Source organism: Manis javanica, chromosome 2 (genome assembly GCF_040802235.1).
Source record: "Manis javanica isolate MJ-LG chromosome 2, MJ_LKY, whole genome shotgun sequence".
Lineage (NCBI taxonomy): Eukaryota > Metazoa > Chordata > Mammalia > Pholidota > Manidae > Manis > Manis javanica.
In genome coordinates, this window is record NC_133157.1 from 221,844,245 (window position 1) to 221,865,340 (window position 21,096).

Consider the following 21,096-nt stretch of genomic DNA (forward strand, 5'->3'; position numbering starts at 1 on the left):
ACACATCAGTACACCTTTTGTGTTACAATTGTGGGAGAGCGCATACATGGAACTGCTTTTTATTATTCTGGATGTTTACCTGAAAAAGGAATGCAAGCTGAATCGGATCTCAAAATCTAGAGTTCTTTTAACAGCAGCTACTGTTCATTTTATACCTGCTGTGTTTGGTACTATTTTTTGGTCCCTGCATTCCTTTTTTTGGTGATTTAGTCAGTTTTTCATTATTATCTCATGTTTAACCAATAAGAAAATAATAACTATAGCAGCCTTAATAAATTGCCAGCATTTATTACTTGACTCCATTAAATGTCAGGCATTATTTAAGTGCTTTATGTGTATTAATCATTTAATGCGTATGCCAACCCCATGAAATAAGTACAATTACCCATTCCCTGTTTTACAGACTGGGAAGCTGAACCCAGAGTGGGAAATAATGTTTGCAAGCCACACGGCAAACAAGTGGTGGGTCAACAATTCAGGCTTGGTCGGGTGCCGGGAGTCGCTCACTCTGAGCCTCGATGCTCAGCTTCCTCTTTGAATTGACCTTCAGAAGCTTTAATATCCTGTGTTCATACACCCAGGAAGCCAAAAAGTTCAGTTCCTAACCCACATTGGGGCCCAACGTTAAAAAGGAAACCAGCTACATAAATTACAAAGGAAATCAAAACCCCCTTGTGCCTAGCCACAGCTTTGCAACTAACTAGATGCAATCCAGAAAAAGTTTTAAGTTTTTGATCATTTATCTTGGTTAGCAATAAATTGCTGTTATCTTAGTCAGCAGTTCCTGAATTTTGTCCCTTAACACAGGGTCGTGGTGACTAGCTGTGAGTTAAACTACTACTATTTCTTACCAAAAATAGTTAAAATACAGAAATCACAATGTGATTTCATATTACTATGACTTAATATGACAAAGTCACCCCCATCATCCTCTTACCAACATCCCAGAGAGCTTCCCTGAGCGGCTGAAAGAGGGGGTGAGAGCTGTCAGGCTTGAAGCAATGGATGGGTGTGGGGTGGGGAGGTGCTCACCCAGGCATCTGCCCCATCCTCCACGCATGTGCTTGCGGCCCCTGGCCTGCACACGGCTCCCGCGCTAGACAGAGCCAACAGGAGACAGTGCAGCCATCACGGAGGTCTACACAGCTCTGGCCATGGAGGAAGAACCCTTGGTCTTGCGCTCCTCTCCCTCTGTACGTTTGTTACACCCCCACCTCACCTCCTGGAAGTCAGAAACCAAATGTTATTCATCTTCTACACCCGGCTACTGTCACATGGAGGGCAATGCATCCATGTGGTTGGCTGAAGCGACAGAACAGGAAGAGGCGAGTGAAGCTGGAAAGATGCCCTCAGCTCTCCAGAGGGCCGTCTGGGGGCATACTGCACGAGGTCCACTGAGTGGGGCCAGAGCCTACGGATGGGGGGCCGGGGAAGGCACGCGCTGCGGATGAGGACACTAGCTGCCCACTGTTGATCGTCTTCATCATGGAGGGATATCCATGACCATAATATTCCCGGCTCTGCCCATTATTAGGCAAATGGTGAGTCTGGGCTTAGAAACCAGGCTCTTCCCTGTCTTCCTTTGTTAGTAGCAGGTTGTCCTCAGCCCTGGGGAGGCCTGGGAGAGGAGATGCACTGCGAGGGGCCTGCACCCACCTAGCACTGCTGTGCCTGACCAGGTAAGTGGTTAATTCTAGAGTTAATTCGGATCAAGGGTGTGCCCTTGATCCGAAGATGTAAACCAAATGACCTCATATCTTGGTTTGCTATCCAATTTCTATTATTATGTTGCCTAATTCTCCCATGGGCTCAGCACCCAGTGTGGGAGAAGGTGCTGTGTATCAGTCCCCCTTCATGCCCACCTGCAGATTTGATCTCCTTTGACGACGAGGCCACTGGCATAATGCCACCTTCGTAAGGCAGACTGCCCCGGAAGTGCCGTAGGACCTGGGTGCCAGGGCCACAGGGAGTGGACAGGGAGAGCTGGTCAGGGTTGGGTAGAGAATCACGATAGACCCGTGGATTCCTGTCACTACTTTGGGGTGCCAACAGCAGCAAGCGAAGGCAGGGTGCGCGAGGGTCCCACCTCCTCGGAGCTTCGCTGCTCACGGCAGCTATATGACGGGTTCTGGAGGAACTCATCTGAAAAGGAATTCCTTAGTTAAAACAATGAAGTTTGAAAATCACTGAACGAAGCCCCTCGAGTCGTCAACTGTTCTACATGGTCCAGAAGACAAGGACAAATTGTGTGGCTGAAAGTTTTCATTCCTGATTCCTAAATATTGTTTTCTTTCCTCACTGTTCGTAAGCCTGTTATAAACAATGATTTTTACAAAGGTAACTTTTTTAGTTCAGCTTGCGCCCAAATCACTGGAAGGTAACTTTTTTTAAAATTTCCATATTGTGGGGCAAAACAACAGAGTTCCTTAAAAATTCAGTGGACTTGAAGTTACAGGAATAACCTGGGGTCAAGAGGTGAAGTCCAGACCTTGCTACTCACTGGCTCTAATACCTCAGACAGGCACTTAACTGCCCTCCTTGGGTGAGTAAGGATAAAGGAGATAGTTCTTTGCTTTTCATAATGCACACCAAACATGCAGCACACTAGTCTTACGATAATTGTTGGTGAGAATTCCATATGAATCCGTCTACTTATGCACTTAAGGGCTGCAGTTTTCTTTAGTAAATTGGTTAGTTCCCATGTCACCAAGAGATTTTGACCTATTTAGAATTTTAAAAAGGAGTAACTTGTTAGAATTAGATAAATTGATACATTGACTCAATAATCATAACCATCTTGTAGTTTCCTGAATACCCGTGTTGTATATTTGGGGTGAATGCATATATTGTTGCAACTGCTCTATTCGAATTAGAGAACTATATTTTCATATTAGAAGAATTATGATCAAGAGTCCCACTGGGTTTTTTGTATTCTTCAGCAGGTCAGTGGGGTCAGTCCCGTTCTGTTTACCATCGCAATCCTAATTTCTCTATATTTGGTGCTTCCTGTGTGCTCATCACTGTGCTAAGAACACTGGAGCTCCAGAGATTAATAGGCACTGCCCATGCCTGGAAGGAAATATTCGCAAGTTTGAGGCACCAGGGACACAAATGCTTAACTGCAGTGTACTATGATAAGTCATACCAGAAGACACCTTAGGATGTCATAAGTGTAAGGGTGTGGGTAAGGAGGGCTTCCTGTAAGTGGTGACACTGCAATTAAATCTTGAAGCGTTAGGCAAATGAAGAAGGGATGAGGGGGTATGTGCCAAGCACAGAAATCATCATAAACAAAGACACAGAGTGAACAAATAAGTAAAGTTTGGGGACATACAATCAAGGGTAGACTGCTAAGGTAAATGGGTCCAGGAGAGAAAGTAGGAGATAATGCCAGACAAAAATTGGAGTGTGTTGATGGAGTGTTGAGTGGTCATGAACAAAAATCAATTCTCAGGCCCTCAAAGACACATGAGAAAGGTACAAAATGTGTGCCAGTGTGCCTGTCAAGGGGTGGTGGGGAGGCACGTGGGAAGGCTCTCCTCCATGAGTCTGGCCTCTAACTCCTCATCACATCTGGTCCAGACGCAGCCATCTGAATAGTTGAAATCATGATGTAAATTTGGGGTGGTGCGGAGGCACGTGGGAAGGCTCTCCTCCATGAGTCTGGCCTCTAACTCCTCATCACATCTGGTCCAGACGCAGCCATCTGAATAGTTGAAATCATGATGTAAATTTACAAAAGTGTAATGGCCCAGAAAGGTTACGGGAATGGCCCTTGGTTCCATAATTACTAAGAGACAAGTCCATGATTCCGGAACAGCACAGACTTGCTCTGTCATTCCACTGGGCACTATGTTGAATTCATCAGAATCAAAGCCTTCTCAACTGAGGGGAAGACAGTGAGAAGGACGATAATGAAACCAACAGAAGGAAGGTGCAAAAGCCATCAAATACACTGGATTAATTGCGCAGTGTGTGGAGGGTCAAGCCATTATCACTCCCATCCCAAGTGGCCAGTCCAAGATCATAAACTCAGGCATATCTGCAGAATAAGTGAGCTGTCAATCTTCGTCCCTTGGGACATGGTGACCATTCTACTTTGGAAGCTAGAGAGATTCACTATTGTCTCTTAAAGATGTAAAATTCTATGTTTTTGTGATTTTAAATACAAACACTATTAAAACCTTCAACTGACCCTGGGGCAGACATAGAGTCAGCATCTATAATTACTCTCCTATTTTGAGTTCTGAGACCTCTCCTGTGAATTTGGTCCTTGTCTCTCTTTTGCTGGGCTTTTTACTCAGCTTGTTCTGTAGGGAACCTGCAAAGTAGAGCAGAGCAGACCAGCACTGAAAAGAGATTCTATGTTCTCATCACAAACACACCGATACTCATGTGGCTCCTTGTAAACCACCTTATCTGAAACCCACAGTGAACCTGCAATCATATCTCAGAGCAAGATGAGGGAACAGAGTTCACCAGCTATCCCAAAGTCAGACAGCTGGGATGGACGTGGTTATGACCTGAACAAGGTGTGCCGGATCCCAGAGCCCACATGCCTCGCTGCTACCCAGTCTTTCCTCCCCAGGAAGAGAGAAGCTCACTGAACGTGAGCCCTTTCTTGGCCCCGAAGAAAACATATCAGGCTCATCTGAGAGATTATTAAAGAAAATGGGAGCTCACTGTATCAATATTGCCATGTTAGAATGTTTAGTTCTAGAGGAAACCAGCTCAAAGCATGTCTGGCTTTGATTGCCAATGATCATAGCAATGGTTGAAACAAAAATAAGAGCATTTGCCTAACAGATAAAAGTTTATCTAGAGCTTTTACATCAACCCTGTAAGGCACGTGTTATTATCATCAGCCTCATTTTATGGATGAAGAGACAGGGTGGCAGATCTCTCAAAGTGTCAGGAATTCAGTTTCCCACACACGAAAAAAAAATCGAATTTAGTCAACCAAAGATAATGTGAACACATTCTAAATAAAATTTGGATCATGTCTATGGCCATGTTGTAATCAAATATTGCTGTGCGTTTTTAGTAGCTGCACTTGCCTGAGGGGTCAAAATGAGGTTGTTAAACTCATGGTCACCAAAACAATAGCATTGAGATTGCACTGCAACACTTTGTGATTGGGGCCAGGGCATTTGCCTTATTTGTGGTGCTGATCTGTGTTTACTGACTGCAATACTGCAAATGATTTGGCAATACTCTGTTGAACACAGTGAGCACCTGTCACCTGGCATGCAGCCTGCCATGTATCTGCAGTCATGTATTGCTCACCTCTCACAACAGCAGCGACCTCCAAGCAACAGGGTGAGGCAACCAAGATAGGTAAGGGAGGCAGGTGCTGCGAAGAGCATTTGGCAAAGAATAACCACCGGGCAAGATTCAGTAATTGGAACACAGAAAAGGGCATGCAAGCCAGGAGACAGAGCAGAGTTCCAAAGTGCAAAAATAGCATAAATTTGGGGACCAACAGGCACAGTGACAGTACTGGCCACCACACTGGACAAACACTGCCTCCCTTTCCTCTGAGCAGAGGAGATCTGGGCATAAAAAGAGGAAATAAGAGGGAAGCAGAACACCACTTCCATGCAGTCTTCTACACACAGGTGACCTCTTGCTTTTCAGGGTTGTAGACAGAGCCTTCAAGTGACACGAATGGGCCATTTCACAAATGCGTCTATTAGCAAGGACTCTGCAAACAGTAGATTCTCTAATTAAGGTGACTCGAGTCAGTGCATCATTCCAGTGTAGAAAACACTTAACACGCCACATTTGAAGATGCTGAATCTATTAAAACATTTTAGCTTTGGCACTCTCATTTCCTAGTATTTTACCTCCATTTGTTCTTCATTAAAAGCAATTCCCCAAACTGTGTGCAATGTTCAGCGATTTTGTTAGCAGTTGGCAAATTGGATTCTTAATATTTAATCTAATTGAGAACAACATTACACAACTCAAACCGAACAAGCAATTTAGTTGTCAGATCATCATAAAACCCCAAACACCTTCCTGATGTATGTCTTTATTTTTACAGTCTAGCTTGAAGGAAGGCTCTTATTTAAAGAAAAAAATTGCTATCTTTCCATTCAATCAGATTATATATATATATATATATATATCTTAAAATTTACCAGTCACTCTGATATTGTAAAAACCTGAGTGATCATGTGTTGAGTGAAATGAGCATGTCCTCCCCTGCCAGGGTCAACCTGAGCTCAAACACTGGCTTTGCAAATTTTAACTCCCTCAGGACTCCACTCCACATGTGTAAATACGGAATCCATTAAAGATAATTTTATTTTAGCATGAGATATCATCCATAATATAAAATTGTTGACAGGATTAGTTATATGATAAATCAGATGCCGGGCAGATATTAAGTGTACTATAGAGTCGACTCCAAAAATAATAGGACATGAATAAGCAAATAATAATTATCATTACCATTATTATAGTTAATTCTATTATTTGTATTAATGCCATTATAGTATTAATAGAATGTCATCTGATAATCAGATCTCACTCATGAGTTATAGGGAGCAGGCGGACAGAGCCATGGGGGAGGTTGGTTATGTTTTGCGTATTAGCTTCAATTTGATGCAGTTCCTCTGGGTTCTATTTTGATGCCTTTGACTCTTTGGGACTTGGCTGCCTAATCTGGCAGAAACTATCACGTGGAGATCGAACTTCAGCTCGTTGAGGATCGAATACTGAGAGAGCTTTTCTCCCTTGCAAATTGTTGCTTGTGGATTTAAGCAAGAGAGTCATAGATGCAAGAGGCGGAAGAGATGGGAGCAGACTGGGGGGCTGCACAAAGGAAGGAGGTCTGCTGGACTTGCCCCACGGGCCGGAACCCGCGTGAGGTCACCAACAGGGAGGCAGCACCAAGAACAGGAAGGGCGAACAGGAGCCCCTCACAGCCCGGGGACTTGGGGCTAGCAGGCTGCTCTCAGCCTCACGCAGGACCCTCACAGGTGGGCCTCTGCCTCCTCACACAGCCTCTCTACTCCGGAGCCCAAGGCCCGGCCGCTCCCCCTGCGGTCTCTCCTTGCTCCCATACCAGCCTGCTCTGTCCCCGAAGCCAGCCTCCCAGCCCCTCCGGCCCGCACTGTCCTCTCTGCCTTCGCTTTACCAAACCCACGTCACAGACATCCTACGAAGAGAGAATTTTCCTCTCCTTGGGAACTAGTCTGTCTTTTCTTCTACTCAAATGTTACTTTCAGTGATCCCTCCACACCGAGGCAAGAGAAACATCTTTCAAGAAGAGTTGTGGAAGTTTCTGACCCTGATTATGGTGAATATTATTACAAACAGCCATATTTTAGAATTCAGTAGAATACACACAAAAAAAATTGCTTAGCATGATGCCCACGTCACTCATGGATATACATGTATTCCCAAATCATTTATTGGGTGTTGTTTCTGGGCTAAGCTCTGAAGCAAGCAGAGTGCTGTTAGAAAATAAAATCACTGGTACCTAATTTCTGGATTCAAGACCCTGTAGTCGAGTGTGTGGTAGCACACAAATGAATGGTTTGGGTACAGCTTGCTCAGTGTTATGATACATTTATACACAGATGCCACTGTAGCACAAAGACAGGCTTCTGTGTCATTCTCGGGCCAGCCAGGAAAATCCCATGTAAATGACCCTACTATTTAAAAGAAATAGGCAGATAGAAAATAGGAGGATACATATCCCAATTCCATAAAATTGCTATGACTTTAACATAGCATACATGCAGGAATAAATGAGAAGCTGAATTTAGATTTAGAGGCATAAGGCAGTATGTTTGTTTGCCATAATGGTAATTTTAAGGTTCATCACCTCAAAGTAGCCTAGGTCAGAGAGAGTAGAGGGAAGACGGTCAGAGGAAAGAGTTGAGTTTAGAAGCTGGGCGCCATCCAGGTAAGAAGCAATTAGAGCATCTGCTAGCAAGGAGGCAAGCAGATAACGCGGGCAGAGGCGTGAGCAGGGGCTGGAAGAGGGTAAGGCGTCAGTAGAGCTTAGCTAATGTTACTCTGTGAATTGGAAGTATGGAGTCTGAGCGTTAACCATGGAACCACATCCCTTTTGTCTCTAGGAACTCACTGCCATGATCACTGGGGACAACTTGTCTGTAGCAAACTGAGCATTGAACTTGGAGTCTTAAATCAGCATCTAAAAATTACCATAATGACAATCCTTTTTTCCTTACATTTTTTTTTAAATTTTGGTATCATTAATATACAATTACATGAGCAACACTATGGTTACTCGACTCCCCCCATTATCAAGTCCCCACCACGTACCCCATTACAGTCACTGCAAAATGACAATTCTTGCAAGTCACTTCCCTTGTCAAGTTCACCTTCTGTGAGAGGGGTTATCAAATCACAGGGGAGCCATCAGTAGTAAATGAAACAACCCAGGGAGGGCTTGGGACAATGAGCGGGCTGTGGCTGCCAGCACCACCTTGCCAGCACTTGATGCATTCATGCTGATTCTCCCAGAGGCAATTAAGGCTCCTGGGCAAGTGTGCAGGGGCCCGCCTCGCCCCAGCCCCGCCCAGGAGAGGCTCAGACCCTACAGACAAGGCTGGGCAAAGGTCAGAGTGCTCCCTGAAGCTGCCAGCAGACATCCTGGCAGCCATGAGCAAGAGTCAGCTTTGCTGGAAGTCCTCTTGGGAAAGAGAATGAGATGGATACAGAACAGGATTCTCTGTGGACCCCAGAGAGAGCAGCCAATGAGGCAGAGGGGATCCCAATGGCCAGTGAGGACGGAGGCTCGTCTCTAGTGCTAAGCACTGGCACAGCCTAGGCTAAAGAAAAAGGTGGTCAGCACAGTGCGGGGTCTGCACACAGGGAGCCTGGCTGCAGCTGGAACAGCCTAAGACAGGATTCCAGAAGGGCCTCCTTATCATGTCTACTTCAGGAGCAGGGGCGCAGGGGGGCAAGCTGGCAGGGAGTGGCTTGTTGCCAATAAAAATATAAGTGACAAGGACGCAGTCGTCTGTGAAGATACTACCAATATGATTTACTACTGCTGATGGGGGGAGTGGGTGTTCAATAAAAAAGGACGTTACCTAATCCACCCAGGGACAGGATTTTTCATAACTTTTACTAACTTTCATACATACATTTCTTGAGTGTCAGATGCTCACACAGATGCTGAGGGTTACAGAACAGAAACATGGTCTTCCTCCGTGGCCCCTCCGTCTAGCAGGGAAAACCGAGCACCACTGCCAGTGGGATGAGTATTGTACAAAGGGGGAAGTGAGGGCAGTGAGGCCTGTAACCTGCCCACGTTGTCAGGCAAAGCCTCTTTGGGCAATTCACATTCATTTTGGATCCTGAAAGATGGACCAGGGGAGGATGGAAAAAAGAAATCTGTGATGTTCACTCATTTGATAAACACATACTCAGTCCTGTTATGTTTCTCAACAAGATACACTCGAAAAACACAGCAGTTTCTATAGTGACTGAACAGCTAGTGATGGAGAGATGTCAGAGAGTGAGAATCAGCTGCCTAAGTTCTGATTTATTCATGGGAAATACTGACCCGGATGACATGACAATAAACATGTTCACACAATATAAACCATGTCTTTGGTAGAGAGCCACAGTACTCACCATTTTATAAAGGGGGAAACTGAGTCATGAGACCACTAGTAAGTCGCAGAGCCTACTCAGGTCCTCAGCTACCGAGTCTACCAACTTCTCCCCTTCCCAGCTGTGCAAATTTGGGCAAATACCACCACCTGTCAGCGCCTCAGCTCTGTGATGCACATCTGGGTTATAACAATGGCCACCTCGCCCTTGCGACAGTGTCCCCTGCCATCTCTCTTCATCAAAAGCATCACATCCATATGGCACTTAACCAACATGCTCACTTAGGTCTAGGTCTGGAAAATATTTCCACAATCTATAGTTACATAAATGGCACCTAAATGGACAAGGGTGTTTTATGGCTAAAAAACCTATGTAGGTCCAGATGCTCATATCCAAACAACCAAATGCTCTCATTGAAAGAGCTCTAAGCTGAGAGCAGGAAAAACTGATTTGGGGGTTCCAATATCCTGCTCTACATAACGGGGGAAACAAGCCTTGCTCTGGCCTGCCTTACAAGGCTGCTCCTTGGCTCCCCCATCATCCTTTATACAAGTGTCCCCCCGTCCCCGGACTGGATCCAGCCATGTCAAGGAAGACTCAGCCCTTTCCTCGGGGCTTTTGTAGCGATGGAGATAGACTGAGGAAAAGAAGCCAAACGTCGCTGTGAGAGAGCCATGGGAGGACCCAGGAAACCTGAGGGCGTCTTCTGGGTAGGCTCCTAAGTTCAGGGAATTCTTGTTTCTATAACAAAAAAATATTCTACCTTATAAACAACAGCAAGATGATTCATGGAAGGAATCTTTAGTCTTCACCTCTTCTTACTGGGTGTAATTCATAGACTCTAATGGGTGCAAATTTAGTGTCTATGGGAACATGGTAACTCTGATTACTTCCATGTATGACAGCTACAGAGTCTACACTCTAGAGACCCTGTTCAGTGACCTGTGTCCCCTGAACACACATATGCACACACACACGCCACGTGTGAACAGAATGGCTCTCCATCAGACTAAGTAGCACAGCCAAGAAACTGCTTACCTGATACCAACAATATGCCCTTCCAGAAAATAAAATTGAATCAAACTAGAAAATAGAACCATTTCTAAAATCCCAACAATAAACATAAGTTGAAGTGAGTTGAACACATTGCAGTAATCACAAATATCATGTGCTTATTTCCCAGGAAAACCCAACATGCATTATATGGGCAAATGCCATTAATAATCACACAGCTGAACACCAGCAATTTGGTCTCCACGGCAACAGAAGGTAATATTATGTCACTGTTCTTTGATGGGTTTTTTATTATTTCAATATTTGAAAAGTTATTTTTCAAGATGATAGAAAGTATCAAATGTATTCTATGATGCGTAACATTGGTGATAGAAAATGTGGGGTTTGGAATATTCCTTTGGTCCTGCTCATTTTTCAGGGAGAAAAGAGGAAGACGCTGGTGGGGAGACAGACTGATATTTTGGGGAATGATCATAATATCCAACTCTCCTGTAATTTCTAGAATTGCTAAGCCTGGAACCTGCCCCCAGCAGCTTTCACCCCAGAGGACTGATCCCTGCTTTCAGACATTTTACAAAGCCCAGCAGGGACCAATCAATACCCGGAGCTCTAGTAAACACATGTGCTGGAGATAAGCAGTTAACAGAAACTATTGCGTGTATAACAGCTTATGGAAGGCTGACCTTGTGCCTTGCACTCTCTCATATATGTTAATATATTAATTCACTGACTTCTCATCTCAAACTCATGGATTTCCCCTATTAATGTTACCTCTGTTTTACAGATGAGTTTAACTCGGGTATAGAGGAGAGAAGTTACTTGCCTAAAATCACAGACACACATACTCACGCATGCTCATGTGCATAAAGTAGCAGAGTGGAGAATATAACATAAGCAATCTGGAGCCAAGTCCACGGTGGCTGCCGCAGGCGCTCAAGCAGGTATATGATTTGGAATGCTTGGGCTGCCCAAACATGACAGTTACAACAGGGACCTTCTGGCTTATGGCTGGGCCATCATTATAGCTTGGGATCTGGAAAAGACCTCCTGTTTCTTTTAGACTTGTATTCTTTCAAACACAGTTCAAATGTCACTCCCATCAGCAGCAAGTGCCTCACTTGCCTCTGGAAAAGCCCTGCTGTGTCCAGCTGCTAGTGAGAGCCCACAGCCTCCTCACTGAGCCTGTGGACTCGGGAGCCACACTGCCCGGGCTGGCATTCCAGGCTGCTGCTCACCAGCTGGCTCCCTGGTTTTCTGTGCATTGGTTTGCTCATCTTAAAAATGACACTAATAACAACCTAGTTCATATGGTATCATTATAATTAAATGAGAAATAAATGAAAAGAACTTACAAGTGCATTTGGCCCATCAGGGATGACAAGGTGGTAGTGATGAGGATGAAAATAAGCTATGTGGGTTCACCTCTACCCCACACGACTTCCAGAAAATGAATTCCCAAGCCCTCCATTCAAATAGGTAGTGTGGGTTTCAGCTCATAGTTTACAAGAAATGAGGAAATAGAACAATAGCAATAGCAATAAGGACCAGCATATATACAGATGTTTAAAGGTTCCACTAAAAAGCGGGGAGAGGAGGGGAGGGGCAACTGCTTCAGCCAACAGTGAGAAACAGAGACGTTTACATCCCCATTTGAAATAGCTAAACATAAACTTGGTCTCTGTTTCTCACTGCTGGCTGTGTAAGGGGAAGATAAGGAGAGAGATGCCTGGTGCATATGGCTAACCTTTGAATAATTCAGGGGTTAGACCCCCCTAAGGTGCAGTCTAAAATCCACTTATAACTTGACTCCCCAAAACTTAACTATTAATAACCTACTGTTGACTGGAAGCCTTACTGAAGTCACAAACAGTAGGTTGACATATATTCTGTATATATGTATTGTATACTGTATTCTTACAATAAAGTAAGCTAGAGAAAAGGAAAATTTTTTTCAAATTGTCACAAATCTCCACTTTTCCAATAGATTTATTTTTTTTAAATCCAGGTATAAGTGGACCGGCAGTTCAAACCTGTGTGGTTCATGGGTCAACTGTAAATACGACGGCAAAACAAGGGTGAAACAGCAAATCACCTGCCCTACTTCTTTAAACTCATCACAATTTTAACTTATGACCTATGGACATAAGTATTCATTTAATATATATAAACCTCCAACCATCCCCCCACTCCAGCATCCTCCTTGTCCAGGACGGTAGGACATGTATCTTAAGTGCTGCAATTTCACCAACTATGAACACAGTCCAGAAATACAGCAAGGTGACCGAGTCGCTGATGACGCTACAGAAGAAAGGGAAGTGTTACTGTTACTTCACTAACCAGGGGGGCCTGAGCCTCAGAAGTGTCACCGACTTACTGCTCAAGGACAAAAGCTAGTGAGTGGCACAGTCCAACTTAAACAAGGAGTTCTTTACTCCAGGTCCAGCGCATTCCTAAGAGCCAGAAAATAAAATGATTTTTTTTCAGTGATATATATATTAACCTAGCACTGAAAATGTAATACAGCCAAATCTGTAACTTCTCAATGAACAGTTATACCCAGATTCTAGTTTATATTTTCTCAGATGGAGCAATTGTGAAAGCAGACAGGCTCGTGGGGCATTTCTGCTGTATTTAGGAGAAAGAAACACTATACAAGCCGCAGGTGGGGGCCAAGCAAAGGGCTGGGCGGGGTGCAGCAGTGTGGGAGGCTGCTCTCAAGGACTCGAGGCTCTGCACACTGTGGACTCGCTCCTTCCACAGGCAGGTTCCCAGGTTAGGCACGGGGGTGTCAGACAGAGTCTGCCGCACTGGGTCTCCTCTGCAGTTTCCTACGTGGTGACTCAAGTCAAGTCCATTCACCTCTCTGAGCTTCCGTTTCCTTGTGTCCAAAATACAGATGATGACATTTAGCTCAGAGGGTTGTCATGAACATGAAATGGGAGAAAGTACAGAGAGACCGGGAGCCATGGGACAAGAGCTATTCACCTCTGGTCCACTGCTGGGGCATCTGTTGTCTGGAGTTGTGCAGTGAAGAACAGTGACTGAGCCCCGCCCGTGCAGCCCAGGAGCTTTGAGTCTGGTGAGAGCCAGCCTAGAGAACAAGCTGTGACAATGAAATACAAAGGTTGCCATGATAAGTGTGAGCAAGAGGATATTTGGGGCCCTGAGAAGAGATTCTCACCCCAGCTTGTGGTCAGAAGAGAGAGTGGGAACTGGTGGAACTGGTAGACTTTTGGAGGTAAGAAAGCTGCAATCAACAAAGCCTCACAGAACAGACAGAGGCACAGAGGTCTGAGCTTGTGCTGCCTTCTTCACAGACACGGAACAGCCGCTGGTTGAGCCAGGGATGCGACCGAGCTCTAGCTGTAGTAGAGCCCTTTCTGTGTGCATCGTCTCCAGCTCAAAGAGGTGACGAGCCCAAGGACTAGAGTGACAAATTCTTGGTTTGAACATAAGTGTGTCCAGGTCCCAAGTCTGTACCTTGTGGTGCATTCCAGGAGACCTCTACTGGAGGGTACATCACAGTCTCCTGGGGAGATATTTAAACTACCGCTGTCTAAACTTTATTCTAGCCGGGCTGAACTGAAATCTCTGGGAGTAAGGTTCACATATGCATAATAAAAAAAAAAGGCTCCCCAGGAGATTCTGATGTGTCCTTCTGGTTAATAACTCTGCAGGGGGAGCCCCAGGAAAGGCTCTCTGCTTGTGGCCCAGTACCACGTTCAAGGCTGTTTACACCAATGAGCTACTAAGAAGTGCGCATCTGATGGACTTGTGCCGTCTATACCACAGCTGAGAAGCTGTGACGCTTGACAGGCATATGATGGGGTGGGTAATAACCTGAGGTTGACCTGGTGGTTTGACAGGCCGAGCTGAACAACTGACTCCCTGAGCCAGCTTCCTGGGGGTGTATGGCATACAGGGCAGTCTTTACGTTGCTTAGCTGAATTTCTCATTCTTCCTCTTAACTGCAAGTACACTTCAGTGAAAAAGAAGGAAGGAGGGGAGAGGGAAGCTGGGCTTGCAAGAGCTGCCTGCATTGCAGCAAGAGGCCCTCGTGGACCTCCTGGCTCCCAGGATTCTCCCCAGCCGCCTGCCTGCAGCGTGCGCTCTTCCTGGGCCAGCAAACATCTTAGACCGAGGAGAGAAGCAGGGGCCTTAGGGAACTCGGTGGGCACTGTCCTGCTAGTTTGCTAATTGGGTTCAAAACAGAACGTAGCTACATGTGTGGGGACTGCTTCATCTCTCCTGAAAATAAAACCAAAAGTGCCTACATAAGCACTCACAGGTCTGTGCATGTGCACACTCACACAGACATCAACAACACTGTCACCAAAAAGCCACCCGTCAGCTGCTGGGTGTTTTCATTATTGGGAGAAGTCACTTAAAGCAGGGTCACTGGGTTCAGATCCTATGTGTTTTCTCCCTTGATTACACCTGCTGTATCTTGGTCTTTGGCACAGACCTTCTTTCCTCCGCATGGAACCTGCTAGAAACTGAGCCTAAACGAACCACCACCAAGGACATCTGGGCCTGACATTGGAGACCTTCCATGTTGTGGCCCATCTTCCACTGAACCCCACCACACATCCTAGATCTCAAGACCACACCACAGTCCCTAAACAGGTTTTACACATCAGACTTCTAGTCTTTGATAAATACGAGTGTTTTTCTCCATCGACCCCTAGTTATAGTCAGGATAGGTTAGACAGTGCTGTAGTAACAACTAACCCTGAAGTCTCAGTGCATAACACTATGGAAGCTCAGTTATCACTTATGCAAAGGCCACTGTGGGTGATCAGTTTCTGTGGGCCGTTTTCCTCAAAGCAGGGACTCAGGGGCCCAGGACCCATCCATCTGGTGACGCTCCCACCTTTAACATGTGCTCTTCAAAGGCACCACAGAATGAATGGAAAGCCTGGAGTGTCATGCAAAATATTTTTAAGGATCAAGCCTTATGTATTCCACTGATCGGAACCCAGGCACATGGCCCCAGACTAACTGCGAGGGAGACCTGGAAACACATCTTCAAATGTGCACATTAGGAGGAAACGGGATTGGTGAGCATACCACCATCTCTGCCACCACTGTCACTCTGACCACCAACTGTCCCACTCTTCTTTCCACATGCGGAACACCTTCAGGCAAGGGGAACAACTGTACTCTCAGATCCTCATGGCTTCATATGCCAAGTGTAGAATTCGTGAGTGATGGGAGGTGGTACTGACATTAGGTCTGGGTGTGGCTCTTCTTAGTCCCACAAACAAAGACCTAAAATATACATTAACTGCCCTTCACAATGTACATGGTAAAAATGGGGGGGGGGGGCCACTGACATGGACACGCCTATTAGCAATGAAGCAGAGTGGGGGACACACAGCAGACAAAGGCTTTTAGCGATCCTGAAACCCTGCTAGGCAATGTGAAGACCCTCTGGCTGGGTGGGATAAAGGTTTCCTGATGGGAAACAAATTCTTCTACGGGCTGGAACTCCTCGGGCCATTCCCCTGGATCTTGGTGACCCATGGCTCTTCTGGGAGGCTGAGGCGGCAATCGGGAACACAGTCCCTTCAGACACAGAACAGCCAAAGCCTGTCTCTTGCTCTACAGGGCTGGAGGCCCACGGTTCGGATCAGCGTGCACAGCCAGTCTTGTAGTCCAAGCTTGTAGCTTCTTCAACAGTAAGAACTTCTTAAAAATTTAGAAGCTGTCAATCTATTTGTTTCTAGGCTCTTCTAGGTGCTCTGAGATCTGCACATTTCTTTGCTTTTCTGCCTCCAGGTCTCTCTATAGAAACAAAAGGGAGGCTGACTTGCAACTTTCTGGGTCAGTATGTAGACGAGTTAGGGCATTCGTGACTTTTGTCCTGAGTTACCATCACTTTATTCAACTGAGAACTTTTCCTGGGCTCTGTCAAAGTTTTTTGTTGTTTGCTTGCTTGCTTTCATTGTTGTTTTTTAAATAGTAGCCTTAATGTTTGTGCTCAGAAACAGGCTTTTCCAACTTTGCCAGTCCCCAGATTTTTGCACAGACTTTCCTGTCTGTTTGAAAGACAGCTAATGCTCCCCAGAGCTCACTTGTTTCTTCGCAAACGTTACCAAACACAGCCCCAAGGGCCGTGGACACACTCCTGGTTTCCATCCTCTTCCCCCAGCCTAGTGGTTTTCAAGCAGGGTGACTTTGCCTCCCAGGGAACATCCATCAATGTCTAGAGATATCTTCGGTTGTCACAACCGAGATGGAGATACTATTGGCATCTTACGGGTAGAGCACAGAGATGCTGCTAAGCTCCCCGTAATGTGCAGGACAGCCCCCATAGCGAAGCATTGTTTCCAAATGTCCCCAAATATTCCAAAATGTCAACAGTGCTGAGGCTGAGAACCCTGCCCTGGGGACACAGGTTGCAGGCCTGTTGACTGTCTTCCAAGTTCCCAGAGGTGACAATTCACCAAATGGCCTGCTACTGTGCAACACAGATCCTCATACACCCATCTTCTGATTACAAATTCCCCATTTCTAGATTCCTGATTCTAAGGTCAATGCCGTTCCTTTCAGTTTTCTGTTATGGCTGTCCCACACAAACACAGTTTTCTTAATTAATACTAACTGCTGCAACAACCCCAAAATCTGTTTCTTAAGATTATTTTTTTCCTGTTTTCCCAAAGTCTGATACAGGTCAGTGGATCCCCTGGGGGCCCTCCTGCAGGTCCAGGTTCCCCTGTTTGTGCCACTGTCATCTTAAACATGTGACTTCTGGGGCCACCCCTGCAGGGACAGAAAGCGCTGAGGACCAAGCAGGGTGCTGGCGAGGAAGGCGAGGAGGAAGCACATTCACTTCTGTTCCCGCTGTGCTGGCCGGGACCTGGTCTCAGGGCCAAGCGTGACCGCAAGCGTGGCTGGGAAATGTATCCTCGGGTGTGCCTGAGCTGAACCGATGGAACTGGGGAGCATCTCCTGGTCTCTTCCACACCCACCCCACCCAGACTCCAAGGTCTCACTCCTGACGTAGCCCATCTGCATGGGGTGGCCTCTGCGGGGGTCATATAGTGGACACTGGGGGAAACCCGTTCTAGAATCCTGAAATCCTGGCTCCCACATCCGAGACCTTCCACTCAGACTCCCTTTCTGACATCAAGTCACCCACCGGGGAACACTTGCCCAGCTACATAGAAAGGCAGAACCCAGTGAATTACCAGTATTTTGGACAAAGTTAGCTGCAGGCCCATGGCACTCAGCAAGAACCACCTCAGAGGGTTTGTCCCCCACAAGTCCACGAAGGGGAAAACACTTTGTGTTCAGAGCTTGTTTTCAAAGCACACAACCCTGACCACATGTGACAGTTGTTGGCTCGACCACCGCAGCCAGTGCCCCATGGGTGGGGCTGTCCTCCCAGGCGCTTGTCACTGGTATCACACTAGTCAAGGCATCCTGAAACCTCCTCCCAGAGGCCCTCCTCTCTCCTCACATATGCCTGGAACGCATGGCGGACCATCCGTATTACAGACCAAGGCCACAATTAACCCAGCATGCCAGGCTTAAATCACCCAAACACCTCTGCTCCGGTGAAGGGCCACTGCATTCTTAGGCCACCTGCTGCCCCTGCTTTCAGTCACTCAGTTGACTTTCCTTATGAGGCCATTTCTCAAAAGTGACAAATCCTCTTGCTGGAGTAACTGCATGTGGGACAGTGCCTGAGACCAGTGAGGCTGGGCCAGGATGCGGCTGCTGGAAGACCGGCTGCCAGGCTGCTGTGAGGACAGCAGCACCAGCTAGGGTTTACGGGGCCCAAACTCCCTGCCAGGAACCATGTGGGCGCTCCACACCCGTGCCGCTCTTGCTCACCAGTCACCCGAGAGGGCGGCCCTGCTGCCCTTCACACACAGTGTGCAGGATCCTGCAGGCCACGGCCCCACCCCGCCGCAGCCTCACGCAGCCGCCTCCTGTCTCGGTCTCCAGGTCCCAGCCCCACAGCGCCCTTCGCCACACCACTTCCCACACCTCGGCACCTTTGCCTCAGCAATCCCTGAGCTCAAATAGTCTCCTCCTCTAGGGCTACTGTTAGCCCATAGAGTGCCTTTGTGCTAACCAGAAAGAGACTTCCTCCTAGGAGGATGAATTGGGGATACAGAAGGCCCTTTGTCTGTGTGGACACAACCTTACTGATTCACAGTTTGGAAGTGGAGAGTGGGCAGGACTTCAGCCCTCCCTCACTTGCTCCACCAGGAACCTTTGTGTAGTGAACAACTTACACAACTGTACGAGGCAGCCCTGCTTGCACCCTCACTACTCTTGGCTATGTCTCGTCCCTCGCATCCTGGCCTAAATCCCCCTTGCTCGGGGAAACTCCTAGGTACTTCAGACCCAGCTAGGTGTCTTGTAACAGCAGACTTCTTGCTTTCATGACAGTATTATTGAGAAAGCATTTGTGTGTTTTCTCTCTCCTTTCCTCCCTGACAACAGGAAACTTGTACGTCTTGCTCCCGGGTAAACTCCCAGAGTCCAGTCTGCAGTGCAGGTTAGGTACGCAATGAATGTTTGTGAAATGAAGGATCAAATCCAGACAAAGAATGCCCATCCAGCCTCAGTGCAGGTGCCTGGCTCTAAGGCTTGTGTTTTCTCCCAAGACACGCTCCTTCCCTGGGCAATATTACCCCATTGCTGTTCTTGAGTGACAGAGGTGATTCTCCTAAGAGGCACCCTGGCAGGCTGGTGGCATGTCAGACAACGTGTAACAGTGGCAGGCTCTGCCCAAGGGGCTAGTTCTGTGTTCCCTGCCCAGGGAGCTAAGAAGATTTCCCCTTCGGTCCCCTCATTCTCCTGATTTAGCTTCCTCATGACCTGTCCTGACACCCATAAACGGGACAAAGGCGGGAAAATGGAAAAGAGCTCCAGAGAGTCCAGCTCACTGCAAAGGCCCCTCGTCCCTTCTTTGGTTTAAACTCTGGCTGTTGACCAAGTCTGTCATCTGTCGGCTTCCTCAGGCGACAACCCGGGCTCACCAAGGAAAAGTTAGTAAAACACGCTGGAGTGATTTAACCCAGAGTTGTGGCATGAACGTCTGCGCCCTCCTAGAACGCTTTCAAGTAGAGCAGAAAGACTCATTAGACAAGTACTCGGACATAACGGAGGCACAGCCGGAGCACACATGTAGGACAGACAACACAGTGACTCGGGGGACTTGGGTGGTCAAAGAAGTGATGACTCAGTTGGCTTTTGAAGGATAAACAGGAGTTCTTTGAATGGAAAGAATGATGGAGGAAGGTCAGAGAAGGATGTTCTGGGCAGAGAGAATAGCACATTCTGCCTTCTTTGAGTTAAATGTTCATTGAAAAAATGTAAATGCCTAATTAGGGTCACCAAAATGGATGGTTTTAGACATTCACACTTCAATGTGCATCAGGCTTGCCGATTCTCTTCACCGGGAGGCTAGCTTAGGGCCAAGCCCTGTGACTGTAGCTGACAGCTACCACGTGCAGGTACTCTCCACACCCTCCCCATCCTCCTTCAGCTCCTGCTCTGATGCCCAGTCATCCCGCTACTCTGCTCAGCTCGCCTCTCCTTTGCCCGGGCCACTGTGCCACTCACAGTGGACGATAGCAGCAGCCTCCAACTTTGCCTCCCTGCCGCAGCCCTCCTTTCCTTCAGTCAGTGCCCTGCGCGGCAGGATTGACAGCACACGCTCTCCTGCCAGTCCTCTGCCTGCAGTACTTCTGTGGCTGACCTGCTTACAGGGTCCCTAATGACCAGACCACTGTGGTCTTCCCAGCCTCCTGAGGGGCCACACCGAGTGCCCAGCGGGGCCTGCCCCTTCCCTCTGCCCTTCATGCTGCAGTTACTCTTCCTCACCCCTCCCCTCCCCTCTACAATGGACAATTCATTCCTTTTGATTCAGATTAAAGATCCTTTCCTCTGAGGAGTGTTTCTGGACTGTGTCCAAGTCCGGGTGCCAGCAGACCACTGCCGAGTGACCGGCCCTCCAGCGTTAGTTCCTGTCTTGGGTCCATGCTCCCAGTCTAGGCCATGCTTGTCCACCTCATCATGAGGGTGATCAAATAGGGTGCTCTATAAAAATGCATTACAAAAAGTAATAGATAAAAGCTTCAAGCAAAGGGCACTGTGTCTGAAAGACAGGGTGCCAGATATCGGTGAAGGCCCCTACTAATGTCCAGCTATGGAAGACATAGCCTTGGAAGCCACTAATCCATGGGAAGAGACGGTTCTAAACCTCTGCTCTCTGTCCCCCCCAGCTGAAAGATCTGCCTAGAGTCTGTCCAGCCGAGAAGCCTCCCATCAATCGCCCCAATGTGGCCAAGCCCCTCTTAGATGCCCCAGTGGAGAAGAGCTCCAGCAATTAATTCTCTATGTTCACCTCACATGAAATTACTTTTCAATCTCTCTCTTTTTTCCTGGCTAATCTACAAACTGCACAAGGAAAGGGATGGGCTGAGTCGTTCACCATCACTGCATCGTCCTCACAGCCGA

At 47.1% G+C, this 21,096-nt stretch overlaps 1 protein-coding gene and 1 long non-coding RNA gene across 3 annotated transcripts in view; one reads left to right on the forward strand and one right to left on the reverse strand.

The window, feature by feature from the left end:
• FAM135B (family with sequence similarity 135 member B) overlaps positions 1–21,096 on the reverse strand; it is a 275,686-nt gene that overhangs the window by 52,919 nt on the left and 201,671 nt on the right. The gene's annotated exons all lie outside the window — the stretch shown is intronic.
• LOC108397150 (uncharacterized) lies at positions 917–14,922 on the forward strand. The gene is made up of 3 exons (XR_001853119.3): positions 917–1,679; positions 10,784–10,869; positions 13,511–14,922. It is a non-coding gene; the product is annotated as an uncharacterized lncRNA (long non-coding RNA).